General features: G+C 33.3%; 1 long non-coding RNA gene across 1 annotated transcript in view; it reads left to right on the top strand.

The window, feature by feature from the left end:
* The window catches only part of LOC127278617 (uncharacterized), a 121,219-nt gene extending 105,782 nt beyond the window's left edge, over window positions 1-15,437 (top strand). The window contains exons 4-5 of the long non-coding RNA XR_007842513.1: window positions 14,744-14,945; window positions 15,312-15,437. This is a non-coding gene — a long non-coding RNA (uncharacterized LOC127278617). The remainder of the gene's footprint in view (window positions 1-14,743; window positions 14,946-15,311) is intronic.
* Window positions 15,438-17,108: the final 1,671 nt, after the last annotated feature.

The raw sequence follows: 17,108 nt of genomic DNA, 5'->3' as shown, positions 1-17,108 counted from the left end.
TATAGGGAGCAACTGATTCGTGCCACATCGGGGCCTTCGAAAGATCATGATATAATCTTATTGTTGAGGAAAAATTTTGCGGGACACATAAACGCCCTATTAATATCAGGGACTATAATGTCAATTTCTACATGGGAATGTGAATTACACGGAGAGAAGAGATTTAGTCTATTCTACTAGACACGTTTAGTCCAGATTCTACTAAACAGCGTAGTCAGAGGGACTACTATAGTTCTGTCACACAAAAAAATTTACCGACAGAATAAAAATGCACAAATCTGATTGGTTGTCCACAATTAACCAGATTGCGGACAACCAATCAGATTTGTACATTTCGTTTCTGTCGGTAAATTTTTTTCTATCGATAATCGTGTAAATTTTTTTACTAAACAGTATCGTTCATTTAACTGAATGTTTAGTCCGTCCAAAATGAACGATACTGTTTAGTAGATTTAACTGAGATAGTAGTAAGATCTACTACGCCCTTCTCTCCGTGTAGTAGCTCACTTTTCACTACTTCAAAAATTTAGAGAAAAATATTTTAAATTAGACCAAATTCTGCTTAAACGCAAAAAATGGGCACTTTTTTCATACAGTCTATACAGTGAGTCCATATTGAAGCTACTTTGAACCTTATTTGATCCGTAAACGGTTTCGATGGACGGACAACAAAAAATTTTCGGCACCGACAAGTAAACCTACGGAAGTGATAATCTCCGATTTTAATGAAACTTGGTATGAATGTAGTACTCGGAAAAATAAGAGACCGGTATATTCTTTGTATATCTGCCATGATTCACTTTAAAGGGTAAAAATCACCCCTTGAATTATAGGGGTGTAATGTCATAATTAGAGGCTGTGGTCAAACTATTACAAATAGCTAAACAGTCAATACCGCAATGAAAACATTAGAAATAAACATAGTTTTCCATAGAAAAAAATTTTAAACATTCAATTGTTTAAACAATTACTTGAGATCAACAAAAATCTTGAAATCTACACGGAAAAAAATTTTCTGCAGAATTTACAGAAACTCCTGCGCCATCTACTGATGTTTCTCCAAATAGAGAAATATGTTGAATCATTGGCATTAAAATCTGTTAATTCTACAAGTTTGAACTACAGTTCTTAAAACCTGTTGAGTGACCAAATTATGTATACTATATGGGGATAATATATATTTGGTAGAGTATTTCTTATAGGTTATATTCTCCTCCGAATACATTAAATTCGCGGAACATTATTGTATAAATTAGTATAACTTCTATGTAAATAAATTCATCCTTCAATAATTTTCTAACAAAAAAAATGAGGAGCAAGTTTTCAAAACTTATGATAAATCCACTTTTTCTTATGTCGAGAAATTGAAACAAACGACTTTTCTCACTTAATCACTACAGTTAATTTTAAAATAAAAAATTTGTAATAATTTATTTCTATAATAATGTTTATATACTTAAGACGTTTCCTTTTTAATTAAACTTTCTTGCCGACACTATGATAATAATAGAAACACTAAATTCGCCTTAACCTCTCGCACTCAATCGTACTCAGCCTTAGTCGAATCACTGCATTGTTTTCGCGCATGCGTTAAATCCTTACAGAAAATATCTGTAGAATTAACAGATTTAGGAACATGTAAAATCTCTAAATCGATGTTAAAGAATTACCAGAAAATTTTTTTCCGTGTAATAACGCCATTCGATTCTATGGAAAAAATTACGACGAAACTGTGTCTTGCAAAATTTCTTGTTATTTCATTTTACATAAAAAAATTAAATAAACAATTTTATAACTAATAAGAACTATGCTTCGACAATACGAATACTATCAGTGGTGGAATGAAATAAAAACCTCGAGTTGAAACAATTGAATTTTTTAAATATTTTGCTATGAAAAATTCTGTTTATTTCTAATGTTTTCATTACGGTATTCTTTATTTAGCTATTTGTAATAGTTTGACCGCAGCCTTTAATTATGACATTACACCCCTATAACTTCAAGGGGTGATTTCTACCCTTTAAAGTGGATCATGGCAGATATAAAAATATACGGGTCTCTTATTTTTCCGAGTACTACATTCATACCAAGTTTCATGAAAATCGGACTCTCTAAATTTGAATCAGCGAAATCTCGCTGATTCTCAGCTATAAGTATACCACTGATTCCAATCAGCGTATATGCACTGATAAATTAGTGAAAATTCACTGATTTTTCAGCTTATATACGCTAATTGGTAACAGTGGTATACTTATCGCTGATTCAAATTTAGAGAAGAGATTATCACTGCCGTAGGTTTACTTGTGAGTCATAAAACCCTAAAAACAAGTCATAATATTGCGTAACAATAGTTTAATCATATTTCTTCTTCTTCTTCTTCTTCTTCTTCTCATTTATCAACCATTTAATTCGATTAAAAAACGTCGATTATAAACGTGTCAAGAAAATAAATGAAAGGAATAAATATTCATGATTTATTAAGAGTACATTATCATTTATAAAATGCCCTTTCCCTTTTATTTCAGTACATCCTGAATTCCAATCCTTTAATTTTTCATCGTCATTGAAAGATCAGCGCGGAAATTTTTATACAATATGTTTGAAGCGCGCTGAGTCTGCAGTTGACAGAAATACGTATGATCATATTGGAAAAGAAGTTCGTCGTGTGCATTAATATAATGATTATCTCCGGTTCTCAGCTCGTTTATTCGAGCAAACAGACAAATGCGAATGGAATCCTGGTATGCGGTGTCATCCGATTTTTGGTCCTTGACGCGATGCCTCTTCGGACCACCTGGCTGACGTGATGGCTCGTAAATTAATTCTTGAAGCAGAAAGCGAAGAGATTTACAAGGGGGAGTCGTGAACCAGTCGTTAAGTAGATAGTCCCTTTCGGGGTGAGCCAAACAACTCCATTTTTCATAGCGTTTTTTTTAAGGTGCCGATTTACCGTAACTCAAATTTTTTATTTTTATTTTTGACAAATTTCTCTCGCTTTAACATCTCTTTAAATCGTATTTTCTCCTTTAATTTACTCCAATGTATGATACAACTCATTTTAAATTCAGATTCACTCTCGTCCACTCCCATCAACTTTTTAAATTTTCATTAAAACTCTGGTGCTTATATGAGTTAGTAAAACTTAAATGGTACTTATAGAGCTGCTTGTAATTATAATAATAACTGCTTACATAATACACTTTCATTACACAAATTAAAATTTATGTTTTCAAAAGTTGAAAAAAAACTTAAAGTGGAGCACAAAAGAAAAATTTCCGAACAAAAAAAGTGTTGTTTTAAAATTGTAACGTTTTTAATCTATTAAAATAAAATGATCATCAGTAATAAATTCTTAATTTATCTTTTATACACTGACAAATATATTACCTATGTTTAATTTAAACAGTATATCTTTTCTATGCAGTCAAACATGTACTCTTACATGTCAAATCATGTACTTTGCATACATGGTTAAAAATACAGTAAATTTAATACAAACAGAATAAACTTTAACTTAAAATGATCTCCGAACGATACACGAAAAATATTTTTTTATGTTAAGAATCATGTCAAAATCTTGTTGACAATAAATATGAAATAATCAGTGGAACATCTGAATTATGACACTTTCTAGGACATGGTAGCTTTTTTTCAATACATGATGGAGAACTAGAATAGAAAAAAGCAGGGTGAAGCAGGTGTCAAAAGTATAAGGATATATGGCATTATATTTCGGACGTTATAGTGGAATTCCAGTGGAAATTTAAATGCGCCCATTCTAAACAAACCCTTAAGTTTATATCAAACATATTACAATTTTCATTCGAACAAATAATATTTAAAAATGAAAGTGATAGATATTTTCCATATATTAAAATAAAACTTAAAAACTGTGTTATTAAATTAAATTAAACAAAATCATTCAAACATATCTCTATATTTAAAATAAGAATTCTTTTTTCTAAGTGTATATGCAAATTACTTTTTTAAAAATCACAATTAAATTTTGTATTATAAACGTTAATATAGTAACAATTCCCGAGGCGAAATTTGAATCCTCTTTAGCTACCCTTAGAACCTAAATAGGCCCTCTTTTGGATCTTGTAGACTCCCGTAGTCTAGTTTAATTCACCAAGAGGCATGCGAGACTGAAAAAACAGAAGGATCCATATTCGAAGGCAGTGAGCAGTGATCAATTCTATTTATCTGATCAACTAATTAATTAATTATCAAAATAACTTCGCAAATAGCAATATTAAATAATAAATTTGCTCCTTTTTTCAGGGTTCTATTTTGTTTTCTCTATATTTACTTTTCTTTTTGCTATAGCTGTTTTGTTGTTCTTTTATTCTTTTTTGAGTTTTTATATCTATTTTTTGTCTTCCTTTTTCTTTTTATCTAAAGAAACAAAGCTCTAGATTATAATCATGCCTAAGGGAGGCAAAGAACTTAAAGAACTAAAGGATAAAAAAAATCATGAAATGAATCAGTTGAACCGAATCCTAAACACCTTGGAGGAAGAGGAAGGAGCCGCTCTGTGCCTCGTGATCGCGTTGATGATCAAGCCCCAAAAACTAACTCGCCTCGACCTGGTTTTTCTGGTAGTAATTCAACTGATCACTTAAACACGGAAAGAAAAGGAATGGTTGGGCCAACCATAGGTATTGATAAATACGTCCCATTAATATTATATGGTTACCACATCAAATTTGCAATTTTTCGTCATTTTGATGTGACAACCTGACCTTTGGTTGCGCCAACCATACTATGGTTGTATTAACTAAAGATATGGTTGTGGTAACCATATAATATTGATGGGCCGTATTTATCAATACCTATGGTTGGCCCAACCATTCCTTTTTCTCCGTGAATGTCAGCTCTGATTCAGAAAGCTCAATGGATAGAGTCAAAAGAATTGCAAGTCAACTCTCAAGTCGTCTGGAGAGATCGACTCCTTCTATAATGTTTAGAAACACCTCCCCCCCACCACCACCAGTTAATAACAAAGGGATTCATAAATTGAAAATCCCTCCTGAACATTCAATTTCTATATCACCCATCGCTACTCAAACAAAAAAAAAAATTTAGGGCTATAATCACAGGCCTCTCCGACACAAACCCTCCCCAATTCCAACTGGAAGGAGGAACAGTCAGAACAAGTTCTCCAATGTTCACACAACAACCTTTAGCAAACTCGATTTCTCAACCGAACCAGAATCAACAAACACACACTTCTAATGAAAACAATCCCGTGTGGAAAAATTTCGGGGCGCTGGTAGGACACTGGACAGACTGTCTAACGTCTCTATAGACCCAGGCCAGACGGTCTTGTCGAGCCCCCGATCAGAAGTGGAACGAAAGTTCCATGCTACGGTCTAGACTTAGACAAGCTGGCCAGGTCTTGATTCTCGCGTTCAATAATTCTTAATAATAATAGTAATAATAATAATAATCCTATTAATATTACGTATTATTATATTTATAGATAAAATTAAAATAACATTAGTATTCACTAATAATATGATTTTAATTTATTAATAATAAGGAGTTAAGTTGTATTGGAATCTTATAAGTCAAGACAATTTATCTCCTCATTTAATTATTATTAGTAATTTCAAAAAAAATTTATTATTATTTAATTAATTTAATCCGAAGTTTTTTACAATTTTTGTTTCATCAGTTAAGATTAATTAACAACACCTGTGGAAATAACACCTAATCTAATTTGAAAAATCTCGCTCGCACTGGGCACCGAACCCACGACCTAACACTCGCAAACCTACAACGCTAACCACGGGGCCACGCTGGCTACTTGGCGACAATCTGTTAATATCGGTAATGTTTTTCGCGCGCCTTTATGCTAAATTCAAAATGTTTTTATTCTTAAATTACATATATTTTTAATATAATTATAAAATTATTTCTATTTATATAAAAGCCATATCCATTGCCTTTATTGTCATAGGTAAGCCCATCTAAACTAGTCGGTCTTGCTATTCGCTAAGAAGCGTTTCAATAGACGTAGTCGAGTTCGTCTTATCTAGACCGTTTTTCAAGACTCAGGCCAGCGACTTTACAGCGCTACTTGACAAACGTGTAGGTTATGGTCGTTTGCGGTTGTCAGCGTACTTTTACAGTTCTTGCACTTTTGTGAAATTCTTTTTTTTTGTAAAATGCTTTTGTAAAATAGTTTCGTAAAATATTTTTCTGAAATACTTTCGTGAAATACTTTTGCGAATTACTTTTGTAATTGTGTACAAATATTTTTAAATAATATATTTTTTACAATTTAATATATTTCATAATTAGTAATTAATATTATTTAAATTAATATATATTGTACAATTGGATATGTCGAATTTGGGTGAAATAAATTTTAAATATATTTTTAGTTTTGTTAAAAACTACTTTTTAGTTTGAGGTTATGTAAATGGATATATAATATAAAAATAAATAAATTCGTGACAAAGTTTTTTCTTCGATTAAAAAAATAAATTTCAAAAATCTATAAAAAAAACAAAAGAATATTTTTATTGAAATTAACAGCAATATATAAATATAATTTAAATAATATTAATTACTAATTATAAAATATATTAAATTGTAATTAGTAAAAATTGTAAAAAATATATTATTTAAAAATATTTGTACACAATTACAAAAGTAATTCGCAAAAGAATTTCACAAAAGTATTTTACAAAAGCATTTTACAAAAGCATTTTACAAAGAAAAGAATTTCACAAAAGTGCAACAACTGTAAAAGTACGATGACAACCGCAAACGACCATAACCTACACGTTTGTCAAGTAGCGCTGTAAAGTCGCTGGCTTGAGTCTTGAAAAACGGTCTAGATAAGACGAACTCGACTACGTCTATTGAAACGCTTCTTAGCGAATAGCAAGACCGACTAGTTTAGACGGGCTTGCCTATGACTGGTAAGACTATTTCTAGACGCTAGACTTCCACAAAATTTTTCCACACGGGATGTAGACCTTACTCTGTTCCAGTGGGTTTCCCCTCTTATGGCTTCCGATGAAGGCAAACATCTTTATAACAATACCCATGATTCCTCTTACTTAGTTCTAATGGAATCAACTAACGCTTGCAGAGACCTAGGTAGGTTTGATCTCATAGCTATAGGAAAGATGGTCTCTAAGCTTGTCCAGGGAGATAGAAAGATTTACATTAGTGGCAGGAATCAAATAAAAATATTTTCTGATGAATTGGATGATGCCAACTCCTTGCTATCCTCCAACGAGCTTTCTAACATGGAACTGGCCTCATTCATTCCGGAATCACTTCTTTTTCGAAATGGTAGTATCAACGTACAATCCTCCCACTCGGTTACAGAAATAGTAAATAATTTAGACGAAGAATCCCAATCAATTTTGGCCTCAGCCATCAGGAGAAGACAGAGGGGTAGTAATACACCTCTTGATTCGATCGAACTGAGATTCAAGGCACAAACTATACCAAAAACAGTTTTCATCCATAGTGTAGCTCACCATGTCTTTCCAACGATCCCACAACCCAAAAGATGCCATAACTGTCAACTATTTGGCCACATTTTGGCACAGTGCAAGGCAACATGACCAGTCTGTGAATACTGTGGTGGTTAACACTCTATCGATAGCTGTGAAGATCAGTCACCTGCAAACTTCTGTTTTAATTGTGCAGGTGACCACAAGTCTTCCTCCAACACCTGTCCCGTATACAGATATGAATATCTCGTTATGAAGGAGCGATATCTGTATAATCTTTCAAGGGATGATGCCATATATAACCGACAACAAAGAGGGATTTTTAAATTAAGATCGGAAGAAGTGGTAACGGAAATGCCAACTTCCCCAAGGAAGCTGCCTTGTTCAAGCCATTTAATGTCCCCGAAAGACAATCAATCATCAGCCTCACAAAACAACAATAAAGAAAGCCATACCGACTCCGAACTAGAAAACAACAACCGTCCAGTAGCAAACCCTACACATTCTCTAAATTCTAATATCTCACAAGAATCCGCACCAAGTAACGTGCAGACAGACATGGACATTACCCCAATTCTTAAAGTCAATGTAATAAATGACGTCAAACCAACAATTATTCCCTCTCAAAGATCTACGGGCGGAGTTCTGGACCTACATTTGGTGTCCTCTGACCTGTCGTTTCATTGTACAACTGAAACTTTGAGTGACAGATTCGGTAGTGATCACTACCCTGTCCCTATGACTGTCCCAATTAAATTGAAGACAGCATGTTAAAGTTCAACCAGATTAATACTAAAAAAGGTCGATTGGGTGGAATTTCATAACTCAATCTTAGACTGCCTGCCGATGTTGGACAACCTCGATGACAACTTCCTTGAAAAATACGACTCTTTTACCACCGCCATAGTTGAGTCCTTAATGACGTCAGGAGCGTATATCCCGAACAACTCGAGTTCTACCTCTCCAATCAAACGCTCCTGGTGGTCAGAAGAGTGCAATAAAATTCTAGGTGACAAAAAGAAAGCAAGAAAGGCTTACCTCCTAAATCCCAACAAAGAAAACTTTGACTTATATCTACAAATCAGAGCTTTCTCGGGAAAATACTCAAAAACTAATATCAAACCAAATAACCCCAATTCAGAAGAACTCATTTTGTTACAAAACGAAATAGTTAGAGAAGATATACCTCCCATCTCTCATATCAAACACACTCAAATAGACGAAGACAATATCTATAACTCGTCTTTCACAAAGACAGAATTCTACACTGCATTATCGCAATGTAAAAAGGATTCAGCCCCCGGCCTGGATAAGATATCCTACACAGTAATCAAAAGGCTTCTGCTCCCATGCCTGAGGGTCGATTCCGTAACTTTCCCACATCACACTTCCCACTTCTCACTTCCCACATCCCACTTTCCCACATCTCACTTCCCACTTACCCACATCTCACTTCCCACATTCCACTTTCCCACATCTTACTTCCCACTTACCCACATCTCACTTCCCACTTTCCCTCATCTCACTTCCCACATCTCACTTCCAATTTCCTACTTTCTTACTTTTTCACATTTTCAATTTCTCACTATCCACTTTTTCTTTTTCTACTTCCCACTTCCTACTTTCCCACTTTTTTACTTTCTCATTATCCACTTTCCACTTTCTCACTTTTCCACTTCATATTTTTCACTTTCCACTTCTCACTTCCCACTTCCCACATCTCACTTCACACATCCCACTTTCCCACATCTCACTTCACACATCCCACTTTCCCACATCTCACTTCCCACTTCCCACTTACCCACATCTCACTTCCCACATCTCACTTCCCACATCCCACTTTCCCACATCTCACTTCCCACATACCCACATCTCACTTCCCACATACCCACATCTCACTTCCCACTTTCCCTCATTTCACTTCCCACATCTCACTTCCAACTTCCTACTTTCTTACTTTTTCACATTTTCAATTTCTCACTATCCACTTTTTCTTTTTCTACTTCCCACTTCCTACTTTCCCACTTTTTTACTTTCTCATTATCCACTTTCCACTTTCTCACTTTTCCACTTCATATTTTTCACTTTCCACTTCTTACTTCCCACTTTCCCACATCTCACTTCCCACTTTCCCACATCTCACTTCCCACTTACCCACATCTCACTTCCCACATCCCACTTTCCCACATCTCACTTCCAACTTCCTACTTTTCCACTTTCTACTTCCCCACTTTACACTTTCTTACTTTCCACTTACTAACCATTTTATCTTTTAATCTCCCAATTTCTATTTTTCATTTCATAATTTCCCACTTATTACTTTCGATTTCCCACATAGAAAAAACACTGTGGTTGGAGCAACCATATATATTGATATATATTGATGTGGGAAAGTTACGGAATCGACCCTCTGGAGAAAATAAGAGAATTTTTTAATGTCTGCTTTAAACAATCTGAATTTCCAAGTTCTTGGAGATCCACTCTGGTCAAATTTATCCCCAAACCCAGTGGAAAGGGATTCCGTCCCATCTCTCTCACATCAGCCTGGGGTAAGCTGATGGAGAGGCTGGTTCACACCAGACTAGAATACTTCGTAGAACACAAGGGAATTATCCCTGACCATCAGTACGGTTTCCGAAAGGAGCGTTCCGCTATAGACTGTGTCTCATACCTGACCAGTGATATCTTGAATAACTTCTCCAATGGGAAAAAACAGTAGTGGTTGCGCTTGACATCAAGGGAGCATTCAATGCCCTCCTGCCTTCGTCAGTCCTTAACCAACTGAACGAACTGGGAGTGTCGTCTAGAATGTTTAATTTTATATCGTTTATGATTACAAAGAGAGTTCTCCACTTCGGTGGGGAATCTTCCGCCCCGAGAACTTGCGGAGTGGGGGTCCCCCAGGGTGGAAACGTAGCACAGGCAAGGATAGAGGAGGCTATAGATAGGCTGATTCCCTGGCTATCAAGCCTAGGCTTCAGTGTCGCCACAAACAAAAACCAACTTTGCATATTTTCTAGAAACTCTGCAGATCTATCACAGGAAAACATTAGGGTGGGAAACTATCAAATCTTAAATTCAAAAACAATAACCTATCTTGGGGTCCTCATGGGCTTCCATATTGTTTGACAGCGCGAGCAGAACCAAAAAATCAAAATAGTTTGGGTCCCACCCCATTCCAAAATACCAGGAAATGAAGAGGCTGATAGATTATCTAAGTTAGCCCTTAATTTCCACGCTGGGAGAAAAGCGTTTTTTTCTAGGGACGATCTTAAAATTGTTATTAATAATGATTATAAAGCAATGATTAAAAAAGAATGGCCCTCACAGCCACACAAAAAAAAAGTACCCGGGCCGGGAAATGAGACCATCATTTCTTGATGTATTTTGATACGCTGAACACGAATCTGAAGTCCGTTTAGCTCCATCACGTCAGGATTTTGACAAAACCTCAAAAAACATAGCTGATTTTATATGACAGGAGAAATTTTTTAAATAATGGCAGATTTGCTTCAATCTTGTTACTCGGGGGTTTTTGGGGTCGCTGATTACGAATTTAACGTCAGATTTAATAAATTCAAAATGGCGGATCCAATATGTCGGACGAATTTTTAAAAAGTAGTTGGATTTTTACGAAAATTGGTATCTAGGGGTTTTGGGAGTCGCTGATTACAAATTTATCGTCAGATTATTCAAATTCAAAATGGCGGATCCAATATGGCGGACAAATTTTTAAAAAGTAGTTGGATTTTTACAAAAATTGGTATCATGGGGTTTTTTGGAGTCGCTGATTACGAATTTAACGTCAGATTATTCAAATGTAAAATGGCAGATATAGTACGGTGGTCAAATATCTTTATGTTTCTACATGTGTCTGCATCCAGGGTACCTCCACGCGGTGACGGTGGACAACGGAGTTTGTCCGCTATCCGGCTAAGTCCCTGGATAATGGCTTTGATGCCGTCATGGCAGACACACGTAGGAAACGTATTACGATGCAGGGACTCGGAACCCCAGTATCGGCCAAGTTACATAAAAATTCAACTATTTTTTAAAAACTCGTCCGCCATATTGGATCCGCCATTTTGAATTTGAATAATCTGACGATAAATTTGTAATCAGCGACTCCCAAAACCCCTAGATACCAATTTTCGTAAAAATCCAACTACTTTTTAAAAATTCGTCCGCCATATTGAATCCGCCATTTTGAATTTTATAAATCTGACGTTAAATTCGTAATCAGCGACCCCAAAAACCCCCGAGTAACAAGATTCAAACAAATCTGCCATTATTTAAAAAATTTCTCCTGTCATTTAAAATCAGCTATGTTTTTTGAGGTTATGTCAAAATCCTGACGTGATGGAGCTAAACGGACTTCAGATTCGTGTTCAGCGCATCAAAATACATCAAGAAATGGTGGTCTCATTCCCCGGCCCGGGTACTTTTTTTTTTTGTGTGGCTGTGCCTTCTTTCCGGATATACGATCCCGACAAAAATATTTTCATTATATCACAAACAAATCAGAAAGATCTTGGTTCTCTGGTTATGACCTATCTAGGAGAGCCATCAACCTGATCACGAGATTTATAACGGGCCATGTTTGTGTAGGGGAGTTATTCCAGAGACTGAACTGGAATATTTCACCGAGTTGCCGATGCAGTTACGATATCAGCTCAGTATTACATTATATAAATGAATGTCCCTTATTTTCAGAAAGAAGAAGCAAATTTCTAGAATTCTTTTTCAGATAATTTAAAACCAGAACAGCAGACCTTCCTCAATAAAACCTTCTGATATACAGTCCTACAATGGAATCAGTAACGGAAATTAGCGAATTTTTATTGGATGATGATATTATAATTTAATCAGTAAAACTAACATAATATGGTATGGAGATAGTCTATTAGTTAATCAATATAGAATTCAAGTCACGGCTATTTATCCATTAGCCCTTAAACTAGTATACTCTAAAATTAGTTATAAAATATCATTCTGCATCGAGGTATAGCGATGGAAAATGATGACTAAAATTAAGATTAAGATTGAAATAAAATAAATTGAATAAAAAAGGGGAACTTTTTGGGAATATTCCCTAACATTTTTTGAGGAAATTTTTTTTCAAAATCTTGTGGAATATTACCTAAAATTTTTAGGGAAAAATTTTCCCCAAAAGTTTGTGGAATATTCCCCACGTTTTTTTGGTGCATTTTCATCAAAAGTTTGTTGGAATTACCCAATTAATTATGAATATTCCCCAAATTTTTTTTGGTGAATTTTGCTGCATTTTTAGTGAAAATTTACAATTAATAATGAATATTTCCCCCGATTTTTTGGTGAACATTCTCCAACATTTTCTAGAAATTACCCAATTCCTGATGAATATTTCCGAAGATTTTTTAGTGAATTTTGTTGAAATTTGTATTGAAATTTACAATTAATAATAAATATTCCCCAAGATTTTTTAATAGTCGATATTTGCCAAGATTTTTTATGAATTTTGCTTAAATTTTTGTGAAAGTTTCTAAATAATAATGAATATTTCACAACATATTTTGTCGAGGTAAAGAAATATAAACATATTTTTATTATTGAATTTAATCAAATTTTATTAATATAAAGAGAGCTATACATTTTTTTTATAAAATAAATAATAAAAATATAACATTATTACAACTTTTTTGTGAATTACGGAATGAAGAATTTTACACTGGAGTTAACGATGTTGTCTATTAATTTTCCTATTAATTCTGTAAATTATTTAAAAGATTGAGAATTTTATTGACAATGATTCACTTTTTTCATCAAAAGTAACGTTTCTGAAGAATCACACATAAATTCGAAGAGCAGACCATTCATTACAACGTTTTAAGTCGTACTGATTTTCTGACGCCTTTTTTTCATGTACTTTGTGTCGCTGCTCCATACGAGAAGGGATAAGCTAAACCAAATTTTGGAACACTTGCGTTCTCCTAAGTTCTTATCTTACACAGATATTCGAATCCAAATTCAATGTATAAAGTTCTGTTCTTTATTATTATCGTAACAAGAATAATATATATCTTAATTATTATAAGTTTAAGTTTCTTTATTTACAATTCGAACGTTTAATAATAATTATTATTATAATAGAAATATTAAATATTATTTACCTTTTTAAAAGCTCCTTGAATATTATTTCAGCAAATTTTTTACTTCACAAAAAACTAACTTTGACTATAATATATAAGTATAAAAAATGTTTCTCACTGTCCGTTTGTTTGTATCGCTTGCGAATGCTGAACAGCAACTGATGCTTGAATGTCCTTTCTGAGGAAATTTCCTCGAAAATGTTAAATATTTTCTGATATTTCATCTGTTCATTTCAATACGCAATGTTTCTGAAACTTTTAGAATAAAAAAATCTATAATAAAAAAAAGGATCTCGAAAAAATCATGGAATAGTCTTTCTTGTAATCTGAAACCATTGTAGCTGGTCGCCCTAAGACAAACCAGATGTGAAAAACATAATGTATTTTTTTCTTTTAAGCGATATTTTATTTTATTTAGGAGAAATTTTTTTTAAAAGTCTCCCAGTGGGCAAAAAACCACGTTCGTTCTAAAAACGTTTTAAGAAAGTTTTTAGAACGTTTCATGTCCGCCAAATAATGTTCTGGAACATTTTAAGAACATGGATGTTCAAATAATGTTCCAGAACATTATTTGGCGGACATGAAACGTTCTAAAAACGTCCTTAAAACGTTTTTAGAACGAACGTGGTTTTTTGCCCACTGGGCTTATTTTTTGCAGTGCTTATTTTTTGCAGTGCTTATTTTTTGCTGTATAATAAAACCATATTTAATTTAAATATAAATATAATTTTATTTTAGTTCAGCTAAATCCACTGATTTTAATTCAGTGAAAACCACTTGTTAAAATCGTAAAAAGCAAGTCATTTTAGACACATTACAAATTTTTATTATTTATTTATTTTATTATTTAGTTTCTTAACATGAATAAAAACAATTTTTTATTTGACAAGTTAAGAAAGAAAGCTAAATTTGCCAACGATATTTTTGTATATTCTTTTAAAAACTTATTAATTTAGTTACTTTACTCCTTGTAAAGTAGGCCTTAAATTTCGCCCCGGGTTGAAATTAGGTAAAAGTAATTAATTTTCAAAAGTATTCAGTATTATAGTTAGAGGAATGAATATCTTGAAAGTTGCAGTTGTAATGTCAGGAATGGTTAGATTATTTAATCAGCCGAGAATAAAAATGTTTCAGGTGTGGACGTGCTTGTCTGCGTTCACGGGAGTTCACAGTACCTAAGCCATAATAAGCATCTTGGCATCAAATCAACCTCCACCAGTTTACACTTTCCAAGTGATAGTCGAACGATCAATGATATTCGATATATAAGAAGGATCATAAGTGAAAGGACGCGTCTCTTGGGACGCACAGAAAAATAATTAGCATACAAGTGACGGTAAACGTCTTATGATGATCTTTTACATGAAATGTCTTCTCTGCGAAAATTACAATCAAGAAAGAGACATCATTCGCAAAAGTCACATAAAAATATTTGCATTTCATTTCATATATATATCTAAGAAAAACACTCATTTGCATAAATATTACGAAATATTCAATCATCCATTTATCAATAAAGAACACTATACATTTGTGTTCCAATTTTTATTTTATTTTACATATGTTGCAAAAGCTTTGCATTGACTTATTACACATTCTAATAAATAAATATTAAATTTTGTCAGAGATAGAGTAGAATATAGTAATTTCTTCGATTATCGATCGATAATCAAATAGTTCGATTTATTTATTATTTTTACAGGACCTATATGGACAAATGATGTTAATCTCTGAATTTCTGAAGAACAAATTCATCTTCTAATGGTGGAAGTTAGATGTGGTGAAAAGGATGTTATATACCAACGCTGAAACTATCGAACATGTCCCAACTTGTAAGGAAATAATGTAAAGGTTAGACAAGAGACAAAAGTGAAATGGGATGATTGGAGAAATAGAACAGAAGAAGAGGAAGAAACAATGAAATTAAAAATACTTTCATTTTGAACGACGAACAACATAAAAGTAAACTTGAATTTGACCTAAATGACCTAATTTAGGTCATTTCAAGGTCAACTCATTTTTTTAAATGGAACCACCTACTTTTTATGCCGGAAATCGATAGAGCAGAAAATTCCACGTCGAAATCGTTGATGCACTTTTTTTCGATAGGTTGACCTATTTAGGACAAATGGGGCATTTAATTATTATTGTATTTGGGGAAATAACCTTAAACTAATAATTTTACAAAAACATGTTTCAGTCAAGATTTGTTGTGGTTAAAGGGGAATATTTAGTAATGACCTTAAATTTGTCCTAAATGAGCTTAATTAGGTCATTTCAATATAAACTCATTTTTTTTAATGGAATAATCTACTTTTCATGTTACAAATCAGAAGAGCAGGAAATTCCACGTTGTGAAAAAAATATACAGGGTCAAAGTACTTTTTTCGACAGGTTGACCTATTCAGTCAAATAGGTCATAATCAATTTCACCTACAAGGCCTTGGTTAGGTCTAGTCTAGGTCAAATAATTTTTCATGAAGAAAGATCAAGTTTTTATTCAAGAAATCGTCACGGCAAAAATTTTTATGTAAAAAATACTAATGTCATGTTTTTAGGACAAATAGGTCATATTTAATTTCTTATTTAATTGTATTTTGTATTAAAAGCATTTTTTGCAGCTCTTTCTAGTTTTTAGAAAACTATTCAGAACTCACCACCTGAAGGTTTATTAAATAAAAAAACTTAAAAATAAATTAAAAAATAAAATACAAAAAAAACTTTTTCGTTAAGGTAGATCGGTTGGATCAGAAGGAGGTGAAACTTGATGCGCAGTCACCTTCACGTGGTGAGTTCTGAATTGTTTTCTAAAAACTAGCAAGAGCTGCATAAAATGCTTTTAATACAAAATACAGTTTAATAAGAAATTAAATATGACCTATTTGTCCTAAAAACATGACATTAGTATTTTTTACATAAAAATTCTTGCTCTGACGATTCCTTGAATAAAAACTTGATCTTTCTTCATGAAAAATTATTTGACCTAGACTAGACCTAACCAAGGCCTTGTAGGTGAAATTGATTATGACCTATTTGACTGAATAGGTCAACCTGTCGAAAAAAGTACTTTGACCCTGTATATTTTTTTCACAACGTGGAATTTCCTGCTCTTCTGATTTGTAACATGAAAAGTAGATTATTCCATTTAAAAAAATGAGTTTATATTGAAATGACCTAATTAAGCTCATTTAGGACAAATTTAAGGTCATTACTAAATATTCCCCTTTAACCCCTTAACAGTCCTGTGAAAATAAAGTTTTTGTGCCATTAATGTTCAATAAATTTTTTTTTAAACAAGACATTATTATATTGTATGTTTTTGGGGTCGCTGAGTCCGAATTTTTGGTCAAAAATAAAAAATTAAAAATGGCGGCTACAAAATGGCGACCAAAAAAATTTTAAAGTTAACGAATCTGGTTGAAAATGGTTACTCGGGGGTTTTCGGGGTCGCTGAATCTAAATATTTGTTCAAAAATAAAAAATTCAAAATGGCGACAAA

This window comes from Leptopilina boulardi, unplaced genomic scaffold, assembly GCF_019393585.1.
Source record: "Leptopilina boulardi isolate dan_hultmark-lab unplaced genomic scaffold, ZJU_Lbou_2.1 LbouV2_208, whole genome shotgun sequence".
Lineage (NCBI taxonomy): Eukaryota > Metazoa > Arthropoda > Insecta > Hymenoptera > Figitidae > Leptopilina > Leptopilina boulardi.
Note: the sequence above shows the minus strand (reverse complement) of the source record. Positions and strands in the feature narration are given on the sequence as shown.